Here is a 13,676-nt window from a genome sequence, read left to right on the forward strand (position 1 = left end):
TCTTTCTTTCTTTCTCTTTCTTTTGCCTAGTGAGCAGACTTCCTCTGCCATGTGGTTTTGCCTTGATGTCTCTGACTTGGAGCAGCTAACAATGGACAAAAACTACTAAAACCTTGATCCAAATTAAATCCTTCTGCCTTTAACTTGTGTATGTGAGGCTTTTTGTCCCAATCAAGGAAAGCTGATCAATACATCTCCTGAATGGGTTAGTCCACTATGAAAGTGGGCCCAGAGAGACACATTTTCTTTTCTTTTATGTAAGAACAAGGAAAGAGGCAGCCTGCATGAACCAGTGCACAGACCCCAAACAGACACCAGGTCTTCCATTATTTTCATCTTAGAGTTCCCAACTTTGAGAACTGTGAGAATTATATTTCTATTGTTTATAAGCTACCCAGTTAATGGTATGTTGTTATAGCAGCCTAAGCAGACTAAGATATTATCTTAAATCACTTGAAAGTAAAGTGATATAATTGGTATGATTTTTTTTATTACTGTCCCATTAGTACCTACACACTTTCATACAAATCATTTCTCCAATATAACTGATACAGTGGTATAAATTTTTATGTTTTTCCAGATAAATAAATAACAAACTTACATTTAGGATTTCTTGATGGAAGAGTAAATGAGAGAATTTATGAATATTCATTGTCACTTCATAGAATCTTTCAATATTGTTATAATATATTTTAGATTCCTTGCTGCAGAATATACAGAATAAAAATTTACACTTTTAGGGTATTGTTGAGTGGGCTCCATTTTTAAAATTTAAATATACTTGAATAGATAATAGAAATAACTTAGAAAGTTTGTTAGTTCTTAGAATACAAAGTAAATGTGGGACAAAGGGGAGAAAATGTATGATGTAGTGGAGGAAATGACAATTAATGAAACAATTTAACAAAATACTGAAGTATACGCTAGGGAGTAAGAAAATAAAAAATATCTCAAATCTCCTTGGAGTTGTAAAGCAATTCAATTAATTTGCTTTAACTAGTGCATGAAGATATATGTATTACGCATACTGATAAGAAGTTATGTGCTATTTTAAGATGTGTATACTTGTATAATCTTTAAATCATATTAAGCACATTAATCTCCATAAATATAGATCATTTTTATGGTAAAAGCATTCAAAATCCTCTCTTCTAGCTCTTTGCAAACTACAGTACATTATTGTTATCTAGAGTCACCGTACTGTACATCATCACACAAAGCTCCTAGCTTCTGTTTAACTGCAACACAAATTACACTAAAAACGTTTTCCCCATCCCTCCCTCCCTTCTGCTCTCCCAGCCTCTAGTAGCACCACCCTACGTTCAATTTCTATGGATACCGACACTTTTATCAATCACTTTAAATATGTGATTGATATTTAATGGTTTTTGTCTTTTCATATCTAGTTATTCCAAATAATATAATGGTCTCTAGTCTGCCTGTGTGGTCCCAAGTAACAAAATTTTATTCTTTTGTATGGTTGAATACTATTCCAATGTGTACCATGTTTTCTTTAATCATGGACACTGGTAAATAAACACAAGTTGTTTATCTTTCTTAGTTATTGTTACTAGTGTCTCACTGAGGATGAGAATGTTGATGTCTCCTGACATATTGATTTCATTTCCTTTGGCTGTATAGTGAGAGTGCTGGATCATCAGATTGTTCAGTTTTAATATCTGAGAAACCTTCATGTGACTTTCTATAGCGGTTATATTAATTTATATTCCTACCAAAAAGTGTCCAGAAATTCACTTTTCTCTGTAAAACTTTCATCTCTAAATCTTATCATTTATAGTCTTTTTACTAGTAGTCATTCTTACTGGGGTGAGGTGACATTTCATTCGTCTTTGGTTTTTCTTTCCTTGATTATCAATATTGAGCATTTTTCATATTTTTGTTAGTCATTTGTATTCTTTTGAGAAATGTGTATTGCTTATTTCTCAGCTGTGCTATTTACATAAGTGTCTTAGTCATTTTCCCATTGCTGTGACAGTTCCAGGCAACCACAATTTTAGGGAGCAGAAGTTCATTTGTTTCCTGATTTCCTCCATGGTGGAATGGCTCCAAGCAGAAATGGCAAGTTGGAAGGTCTTGGATAGATGACAGCTGCTCATCCCCTGCAATCTCAGAAGAAGCAAGAGAAAGGAAGAGTCAGAGAGAGCTCCACCTGTCCAGCTCATAACCCCAGGGACCGGCCTCTGCTAAGCAGGATCCACCTCCTAATAATACATTGAGCTCGTTCTACCATTAACCACATCCACCCACATCACCCTCCCAAATCCATGCCTCTGAACACATGAGAACTTTGGGAGACATTCTAATTCTAAGACATAATAGTAGTGGTCTTTGAAAGAATTGTAGAGGTTCTGAGTAGATTAAAACTTGCCAACAATGAAGTATCGAAAAGTAGAAAGAAATACAGATGTGGCTATTACAGAAGTATCTTTGAGATGAAGGTACAGTTCTACATCTTCACAGTGGCTGCCTAGATCAACGCCCATGAGAAACTTGCACAGAACTCGGTTTCTAAGTGCGTACACACATATTAGCAAACATGTGAATTTAATTCAATCCAAATAAATTTCATGTATGGCAATGTCAATTTCTTAATTGCAATATTATACTACTTACAAGATATCACAAGAAAAACTGAATGAAGCATACAAGGATCCTTTCTGCAGTATTTTTATAAATGCTTGAACATACATTTTAACATATATACACAACAAATAAAAATTTAAGTAAGCAGTAATGTGTAAACAAAAAGGGGAGCAGAAGAAGAAGAGAAAGAGACAAAGGAAGGAAAGGGGCAACCACTTAGTAAGTAATAGTAAAATATTACTCTTTAGAATACTGATTTAGGGCAGGAAAATGAGGCAAAGACAGAAGTTCATAAAATCAAATTCAAATAAGACAACAATAATTTCTTTCTGCTTACTCAAGCTCCTCATTAATAATCAATGATAGAAGTTGGAATTAAGAATTTCTTAGGGGAATGTGGGTTATGGACATTAAAAGTTGATCAGTGACAGGAGTCTTGGGTACTATTGTTCAGTGACTGGTCCTGGAATTAAGTAGCACAAATCTTAGGAAATAAAAGTGAAATCTCTGTGTTCCTGGAAGACTTTTTGGAATACTGAGGAATGATTAAAAAGGATTACTATAAAAATGATGAAGTAGAAGATTATGCAAATCATGCCAAATTTTATTTGAGGGTCAGTAAGTAGTACAATCTTGCTAGTGAACATAATTTATATTGAGAGCCATGGGGAATTAAGTTTGCAGTTGATTGTTCAAAATAAATGTTGAAGTGTACTATTTTTATCAATTATCTCTCTTAGCAGCCTTTATTATTTTACGAAAGTCTCAATTACTCATTAAATGGTGGGCACAATGGAATATACCTGTGCAAAAACTTTTTATTTCTAATTCATTTTATCTCTTTCCTTTCCTGTGTCATGCCTGATAGTATCCTTTATTTCACTAAACTCAGAGATCTTTCCTATCTTTAGGGCCCACTGGGGCAGAATGGTGTGGAAAAATAAGAGAAAATAACAATCTTTATAAGTTTCTTAAAATCTCCTCTCTGAAGAAAGTCTGCTTTCATGAAGCGGGATTACAGCAAACCTTTCATCCTCCAGAGCTTCATACATTGCATCCTGTGCTTTCAGAGTCTTAATATTATTGGCATCTGTTGTGTTCTGGTCACTGGTTGTATCTGTCCAAATCTACACCAAGTGTCAATACAATTTCAGGTGATTTTTCATTTTATTATCAACCAGCACCACCTACCAATTAAAAAAAAATCACTCATCAATAATATTTTTAAACCCAGCCTCCCTTTTCTATTATCCACAGCCTCTAGCTGAATGATCACAGTTCAGAAAGCCTGCAAGCTTGTCTTCACATTTCCCCAAGTTCTTCCTGAGCGCCCTCCCTTGTGTGAATAGGATTGATATTTGTCTAAAATCACTGCAACAGATGGATCCTGAAAAGCTTTCTAAATTTAGATGTTTTGTTTGCTTGCTTTATTTTCCAAATAAAAAGAAAATAAGAAAAAAATAGAAATGGCATTCTTCTTTTGCTAACACCACAATAGCCATTTTATTTCTAAAGAAGTGGAGAAGTACATACTTAATCAAAGTCATTCAGTGGAGTAACTCCAGAACCTTGGTAATATTGCGAATGTCGAGTGACACAGACCCATAAAATTACTGTACTCATTCCAGAAGTGAGAACAAGTAACTTAGCAATTACAATTGCACTTTTAGTAAGCTTGTTGAACTGATCCAAACTGCAATGATTTTGCTTTCCCACAAATAAGCAAAACATGAATGTAGACATCAAGTGTGTAAGTTTTTATCTTTGAACTCTTCATTATTTAACAAAGTCAGTAGTCATTCTGACAAACAAAAAGAAAACATTAAACTCCAGGTGGTACCATATTGTGGACAGGTTGAATGTAGAAAATATTTCAGCAAAAATTAACTAAAAATTTTACAATTAAATTCAGTTAAATGAAAGTATAATTTTATATTGTGAAACTTGATAAATTCTGACCAAAGCTCTGAAAAAGGGGCAATCATCTCAGGGCAGGGACCAGCAAATACCATAGAGCATACTATTTACAGAGTTCCATATCAATGGTGTGCATGTTTTTCCTTTCTTTAATTTATTCAAGTGCTCATCTGAAATTTGTAGTGGAAAGGAGGATCACATACATTGGGTGGAAGCTCCTCCTTGGAGACAGGTATTTCAGATTCATCTCTCTCATTTCCTAGGTTTGTAACCTCCAGTTATATTTCTCTGCTTTAGTTACTCTCTCATGCAGTAAATAAAAAATAAATCAAAAATGCAAAAGATCTATAGGAATCTCTCACTCCTATTGTTTTTGCTATCTCTCTCTCTAAGAAATTTTCCTTTCTTTCTCCATATTTCTGTCACTTTCTGCAACTTTTCCAACAATATTCCCAGGTGCAGTTGTCTGGGATGTGGCCTCAGTGTGTCCCCCACAGATTCAGATGCTCTAATCTTTGTCCTGCCTGCAGTGATGTGAGATACAGTGGTACCTCTAAGAGGTGTGTCCTAGTGAAATGACCAGGTTTCTGGGACACCTTCTCTGGAAAGAATTAATGTAATTGTCTTGATCCAACTGTTAGGTAACACAACATTGCAATCTACATTTTTTTTACATAACTGTCTATTTTTTTTTGGAATCCATTATAGACCTTACTTGTTCACCAAAATTATACATATTCCCTGCATACTTATTATGACATTGGGTTTCCAAGGAATACATGGATAAAGATCCCAATCTCTGTCTTCAAGAAGCGGATTCCTGGGGCTGTTCTTGGAGAAGTGAACAGATGAAATGTGATGGGTAGAGCGGGGCATAATGAAGGAGAGAGACTACAGGTCCATAAAACACATTGGCTGAGAAAAAGCTCCTAGGGATTAAGATGAAGGAGGTGGCAAAGAACTGGCCTGGAATAAAACTAATGTTAAAAAGTTAGCAGCTGAGAGATCCTATTGTGGGTTGGAGGGCCCAAAAGATAAGCCGCAGGCTTGAAGTTTGGAATGCTCTGTTAATAGGAGCTGTGGGGGGCGAAACACAAGGGGATAGCTTGTTTATTACAAGTCTAGAGGTGCCCAATCATTCATATATTTTAAACATTTTAACGCATTAAGATTTTATTTTAAAAGGAGAAAAATTTACATGACCTGAAGACAAACCAGATTCCAAAATTTTATTTCTAAAATAATATGAAAAACTGAAGGGTTCTCAGAGTCATCACTGTGTCTGACTTGAGTTACTGAAACAGTTCACTAGTAAGTTTCCAGTAAGAACAGTGATAAACTTAAAATCCAAACCTGACCATGTTGCTCTGCTGTTTACTATTTCTAAGCACATGTGCAGAGACAAAAGCTTCCGTGCATTTTCCTATGGAAGCGGTCCTAGCAATCATCTTGTCACAGGTCTTTCCCACTCAGGTTTCAAACCCTGGAGGATGACCTAACCAGTGTATCAATATCCAACTCGACATCTGAAGCCTGGTCATTGCTCCAATTTAATAATGAGTTTAGTCATCAGGGATGGTTAAAATTTGAATTACTGAGTGGATTAAATACTTCTGGGCCTTTCTGAAGGCCATAATTACACAATACAAACTGTTCATAACCAAAGTTTGTTCTCTGGGTCACCAGCATCAACACGGCCTATGAAATTATTAAAACAGTAAATACTTGAGCCTATAGCAGACCTCCTGTGTCAGAGTCTGGGGAAGGTCTAGCAATCTGCACTTTAATAAGCCCTCCAGGTGATTCCAATGCCCCAAGAGTTGTCAGGTAAACTCTCTGTACCACTGATGACTGTAGGGATCAGGTTTGCTTTGTGTCTTAAATATGCCATAAACATAAAACTGCTGGACATGATTGATAGGGTACTAACATTATTCATTATTCGAAGTATACTATACAATGCTTCTGCTGGCACTAATTGGAATGTTTTCATTGGGTTCAATAAGAGACTCTTTTTTACTTGCTCTCTTTTATTATTCTGTATATAACTTCAGTCTGAGATCCACAGCTGATAAAGATGCAAAGGCTGCCCCCTCACCTCTACCATTTATCCACCGGCCATGCAAATAAATGGAGACATTTGTGATGGAGCATTTTGGAGCTATTAATTGACCACAAAATTTCAATAAGAATTTAAAATGACAATTTGGGACTCAGGGTAGGATAACAACACAGGCTCCTTTAGTGACTCAGGCATTCCTTTGATATCTGGATCCTCTAGTCAGACATAACATAAGTCATAAAAATGACTATTTTTTCATAACTAATTAGCAGTAATTTTGGGTTACAGTCACTGCCTTTGTTTGCTCTTCTTAATCTTGTATACATGATGACTTCTTGTCCTCTCCATTGCATTATGAATGCAGTTAAGAAAGATAAATGCACTAAGATCAATTTGAACCAGCAGAGTCATTGAAAACAATGGTCAACGCTGTGTTACAAATTCCTGCTTCACAATGATTATGGCAATTAGATAATTTCTATGCTTGAAAGTCTTTTAAATACAATAAATTAAGTACTTAAGGTTTTTGTCCAAATTTGTGATAATGAATCATACTAAAATAAACAATAAAAGTAGGATAGATGCTTCTTTCTACCTACTATCCTATATTACTAAGTGCTAAATAGTGATGCCTTAAATTAGATTTTATTTTACATTTTGATCAAGAAAAAGGAATTATAAGGTGTAGTCAATCACAAGTCATCTACAAAGATAAAAACATAAACTTAAAATAGGAGGTATGAATTGATCCTGTGCTTTTCCTCTATTTTACATAGAAATCAGTTAAAATCCAGAGAGGTTAAGTATTTGTCTCAGGATAAGTAGTGTCAAAGTTATAAGTAAAAATACCTGCAATGAGTTCAGCTTTACTGCTCTTAAAGAAATGATTAATTAGCTTAAATATGTATGTATGCAAGACTTTGGGCAACATTTAAGGTTGTAGATAACAGGAAATTAAGAAGTCATTTAAAAATTTTGGGGTGACTTAATAATTACTATAAATTGTTCTAAGATTTTCATTGTATTTATAATTTTTGCAGTTTGAAACCATATCTGAGGAACACTTTAAGGAGAGGAACAAGGAAGAAATGGTGCAGATCAGAGTATCATGAACATTTCACTTCTGAGTGCAGCGAATAGAACGGATTCATTAAATATAATCCAAAACGTTCAGGAAAGAAAATGGTTATCTACTCAATATCTTTTCTTTAAGTTCAGAAAGTTAATAAAATTCATTGAATATATATATTTATAGATTCTAAGACAATTATTGTTCACAATGATTAGGACATAGCAAGACATAAAGAAAACCCTACTCTAATAGAGCTGGAATTCTAGTCGAAGAGGTCAGCAATAGACAAGGCAGCAGAGGAATAATTGTACATAATATGCATGAAGGTAGCTAGAGATATTAAGATAGAAGAAAAAGAATAGGAAATAGACTGTGATGTATTTAAAACATCAAAGCCCAGAAATATACTTGGAAAACATATAAAAGATATGAGCACATGCGATCTATAATTCTTGGATAATTGTACTTTAAAATAAAAGTAAGCCCCCAGCCACAGAGGTCCTCAGGCGAGAGCCGGGTGGACGTGTTTAAGAGACAGAGAGAAGGTTACTGTGGCTGGAGCCCAGGGAGTCAGAGGACATGTAAACTATGAGAACAAAGAATCTTTCCATTACTGCCTTTTACATTTATCATCTGAAATTGTTTCCCCCTCTCCTTGAATGAATTGCTTAAAAGAAACCATTATATTCATCATATTCTTCAAGGGCTATGGACCCCGTTGATCAGTTAGGCACGGATGCAGGAGACAGAGCAGAGAGCCCTCAGCTCCCGTGTTCTGCAGGCTCCGAGTGGGCCTAGGACTCCTGCTGTTACTGTCTCTTCAGGATGTATCACTTTGCACGCACTTAATTCTATTTCAGCATAGATTCTCTGGGGAAGTTTTTTAAATTCCGTGGGTACCAAGCGCTCACCAGAAACTTAGGGTAGGGACAGTGGATTTAGTTTGTAAGGCCCTCATGATAAGCAGATTGCTGGTCACATTTCTAAAAAAACGCGTGCAGCAGATTTTGCCTTGTTTTATGTGCCCATCTGCAATGGACCTCAGGAAGTTTCAAAATGGCTAAAATGTGCAGAATTGGACTGTTATTTCAAAGTGGCAAGAAAGCTGGCTTTTTCATATTATTTCAAATCTTCTTTACAGAGTGAATACAAAAACTTGAGAAATTGAGAAAAATGATTATGAAAACACCATAAGAAAATGATGACAAGTCAAAATTTAAATTCAACGTTCACATCATATATTGTATATAATAATTATTTTCACTGAGGCTTTTTTACCCCTTTCTTTTTGCAGTACTGGAAATTGAACCCAGGGCATCGTACAGGCCAGGTATTCTCTGCAACACAGAGCTAAGCGCTAAGCCCACCTCCAGGCTTTACAAAGGTTATACATCAATCTTATGTCTCATTACTGTTTTTAGAGAAAGGACAAAAGAAAGATTTTAAAATACCCTTATCCCACTCAACCACCCCCCCAGAATGTTTTCTTTATCTTAATTTGTCATATGAATATTTAAAAGAGAAGATACATTCTCTGAAATCTAGTTAAAATTTGTCCTAGATATATATTTAACTTAAATATAGCTATTTGTCTGTGTGTGTGTTTGTGTGATAAATACTAACAACCTTAGTTCCATATATGTAATAAATGCTCATGACATTAATTAAGGAATTTAGATTACAAATACCAATATTCTGATTAAAATTTTACCTTATAATCTTGGAAAAATTGCTTAATATCTGGAAGTCACAGTCTCATAATCATTAAATTACAATAATACTAAGTGCATTTTGTTAACACAGGAATTTACATGAGGTGACATGTAATGATACTCTATGCCCTAATAGTGTTTGCTGAAGGTTACATTAAAAAATGTTTGCAAGTACCTCCCACTGTCCCCAGAATGTAAACACTCAGAAAATGCGAGGTGTGGTAATAAATAACCTGTTTGTTAAACATGGCACATGTTTAACATGTTACACATATGTAATTATTGGATAGATCCAAATATTTTCTAGAAATATGATATTCCTTTTATACTCACTTTTCAAACCAAATGAAGTACGTTCATTGCATACAAGAACTTGGACTACACTTCAGATTTGCAGGAGAGAAAAACCAGGTAAAGATAGAGACTGTTTCTCAACTCCACTCACTTCAGAATGTGTGTTGTGTTTTAATTTAAGGGCCATATTTCCTTCAGAAATATAGACCTTTTCCCCAAATTATTGTATTTTTGGTAGAATTTGAATACCATCTCATGCAAATTTTAGAAGTTTTGAGACAATTCAGCATGTGTGGTTTTACTTGACCTTCACAAAACTGTATGATTTCCAGCGTTCAAATGCTTTCAGTTTTTCGGTGGTTGAATAGCCCAAAATTGAACAAGTAACAGCCAATGCAGCTAAAACAAGTGATTCCCAGTCTGAGTTTTCTACAGAGCAGTACTTCCATCTCTCCTGTAAAAGGCAGTAACTGGCATCATGTATGAAGAGGTACAGTTAATTTCATTTCTGCATGGAAAAAATCTGAGGAAGAAAAAGTATAAATTTTATCAGTCTTCTATAGGGATACCTGTACAATGATACTCTCAGGTTAACTCTGAATTCATGGCAAGTTAATAGGAATACAGTAAATTAAACTGTTGGGGCTAGCTAAATACCTAAAGTATTTTTAAAGGTAGTATTTCCTTTCTTTTTTTCCCGGTACCAGGAATCGAACTCACGAACTTGCTCTTGCCTGGCAGGCCCTCTGCCACTGAGCTAAATCCCCAGACCCTTAAAGATAATATTTCTAAGATATATTTGAAATAGGTATAGATATGTAGTTTTACATAAAAGCATATGAAGAAAATATAAATTATGTATATATTTGGGGCTTTGAAAGAAGTTTTCCAACTTTCATTGAGCTTGTAGTATTTATACCCAGAGGAAATTTGAACTTGGGATTGGTTATATTTATTTTGTTTACAAAAATATGTGGAGGTACTTAGGGTACAGGACAGCCTTAAATGGGGCAACATGCATATATATGTATCATTATGTGTATGTGTTTACATATATACGCAAATGTATGTTTGCCAGAAAGGTGAGGAAAATAATAAACAATTTATAGTAATTGACAAATGGTGTTCAAAGAAATTAAAAACCCAAGTAGAGAGGTACACATGTGCAGCAAATACTTAGTGATCTGTGACATTAAGATGCTCGGAAGGAGAGGGAAACAAAGAAGAGAATTATTTTGCTAGGTTAGAGGAGATAAGATAAATAAAACAATAAAATAAATACACGCAAAGGAATAAAATAGCGAAAAGGAAGGGGAGATAAGGGTTTAGCTTGAAGCAATGAGTTCTAACGGGTTCTTAACCACCCCACACTGTAATTACTACAAGTAGGCGGCTGCTCCTGGAATACAGTCCTCCTATTCTCCCCGACAGAGGGTTCTCCCTGTGACACAGGTGCCTTTTATAAAGTTACAGTTGTTTCAAAGCAGAAAGTTCCACTTTGAATATGCATATATAAATTATGAAGATAACTCTTTAAATTTTATTTTTGAAAAGCTGACACTGAAAATACATCCAGGAAAAACGCAAGTAAATGCAGTTCAGATTAAACCTTACATGACATACAAGCAACTCACTGAGTGATTCAGTTACAAGTACGCCTACAGACACTCAATTACAATCACTTTTTTAAATGAAGCATGGTCATTGGGCTTGCACATTCCATCAACTATAAAGAAAGAGATGAATATAAATACTATGTAGATTGTGTAAGTTTACATTATTTCTGTGGTTATTTTTTTCATGAATCACAATATAAATATGTCAGTTGACCTAATACACAGCAAAAACACTTCAATAAATCAATTATTTAAGCTGCAAAATATTAAAGATTCCATCAAATAAACTTTGAAAAAATAAACTGCATAATGAGAATTAAAAGTTCCAACATTACCCATTAGGGCATTCTACTGCATCATTGATTCCACTAGTATCAACTGCTCTCAGCTGAACTTGCTAGTGTGGCTTGGAAAGAACTAATAAACCACAATCAGTTTTCTTTTCAACCCCGCAAGGGTAGCTTTAATGAATTAAGGGCTCTTTTCTCTTCTTTCCACTTCAGACACTTAAAATCATTTCAAAAATGAATTTTTAAGTCTTTTCTTTCAAAAATAAATAAGGAAAAACATATGAATATGATGTGTCTGTGATGGAGATATTGACTTTTTCCCTGTACTTTAGAACAGTTCATCATTGTTCCTGTGAAACTCTGAAGAGATGGCTTCCTTGTTTGAGGTTTAATGAAGCAGTAGGATGCGGCTATTAAAGGCATTTTGTGCTGTTCATAAACAAATTCAATTTGCTTCAATTTTATGAGGTGCTAAGAAGCATAGATTCTAAATAATAGATAGATATGTATGTGCCCAAGATCAGTGCTCTGTGGTGTCTTGTAACTGCAGAACAAAATTGTTTTAAACTGATGATATTAATTCTTTAATCTTTTGCTTGAATGTATTCTGTCACTATGTTAAAGGACAGATCTATTGCCTTTGTATTAGAGATAAAGTACATTCATAAAATGGAATAAAATATGAGACTACAACTTGAAAGAAGACAGTTGTGTAGAGATTATAAAATTATAATTGTTTGTATCTTGATTTTTCATTCCCAATTTGCTGTAAAATGAAATATACCTATTAAGTATTGAGCATAATGTTTAAAACATACTTTTAGAAAATGTTGAGATTCTGAGTAGCATTTGTTGAACTGAAAATTTAGTTTGAAAAAAATATTGATGACATGAATTTAATCTTCTGCTCAAGTCCAAATAATGGCACTTCATTGAATATAAGTTGAGATTTTCCAAGTTTATAGGAATATTTTTTGATGAAATGCAATTTTGAAGAATATTTAGATTTTTATCCCTACATCGTATGTGTAACTATGAAAATGCTTGCTTTCATTAATTTAAACTTAGAAAGCACTTGTATATTTCCAGCAAATATTTAATAAAAATCATAGTCAAAATCATAGCTAGCAATACATAATCCTTCTGTAAAGAAAGTGTAAAATTTACATATTATTTTTGGGATTCACATGCACTTTCATTCAGAACTATCTGAGTTTAACTATTTCCCTCTTTCTAAAATATGTACCTTAAGGGTTTGTTTGGTTCCTCGTGTATATGGCTTAATAAAATGTCAAATCTTTATAAATGAGTACAAAACTTCTTGTTCCCAGGGCCCTGACTATATCTTGTATACAGTAAATTCCTATGGTGCTTGTTGTTCTGAAGTTTTTAAGGTAGTAATTATCATTTTAATTCTATGGGAGAGCATGATTTAAAATAACATATTTAAAATAATTGGTAAGAAATCCTGAGAAAGCATAGTACAATAAATCAGAACAGAGTGGTTCTCAACTTGGGAAATCTCAGTGGCACATATTCAGCTGTGTGCTAGAAATTTTTAATATCAGGCTCCCCTGCTTACTTTCCTCAGATTGCTTATGTGTTGAGGGCTTTCACCTGGAGCTGCAGATGGCAGTGGAAGGGAGAGGAAAGTAGAAAGGGAAGTAAAGAAGACAAAGCTTCAGTATGTGTGTACCAATTCCCCACACTGAATACAATGCAAACATATATGGACATACACCCATATATAGAGACATTAAATATACAACAATTATTTATACATGTATGCACACATATGTCCATTGAGAAATATAGTATCAAATGTAGATTTTAACATAGAGCCATGTTTAATTTTTTGTTCATGTATATTTATGTGCAAACTAAACTCTCTTAAAGTAATTATCATGGAGAATTAATATGAATTTTTATAATAATCTCTGAAGCATATCACATGAAACTATTAAAATTTACCAAATATGTTAACAGCTAATTCTAAAGAAAACTTTCAAGGGCAGTGAAAACATGGGACAAGTTTTACCACTGAGAATTTACTCACTGAAATTGAAAAACTTCTACTTTTCATAAATAAATATCACTGTGCAGACTGAC

Source organism: Chinchilla lanigera, unplaced genomic scaffold (assembly GCF_000276665.1).
Source record: "Chinchilla lanigera isolate Chin_1 unplaced genomic scaffold, ChiLan1.0 scaffold00006, whole genome shotgun sequence".
NCBI classification, from domain to species: domain Eukaryota; kingdom Metazoa; phylum Chordata; class Mammalia; order Rodentia; family Chinchillidae; genus Chinchilla; species Chinchilla lanigera.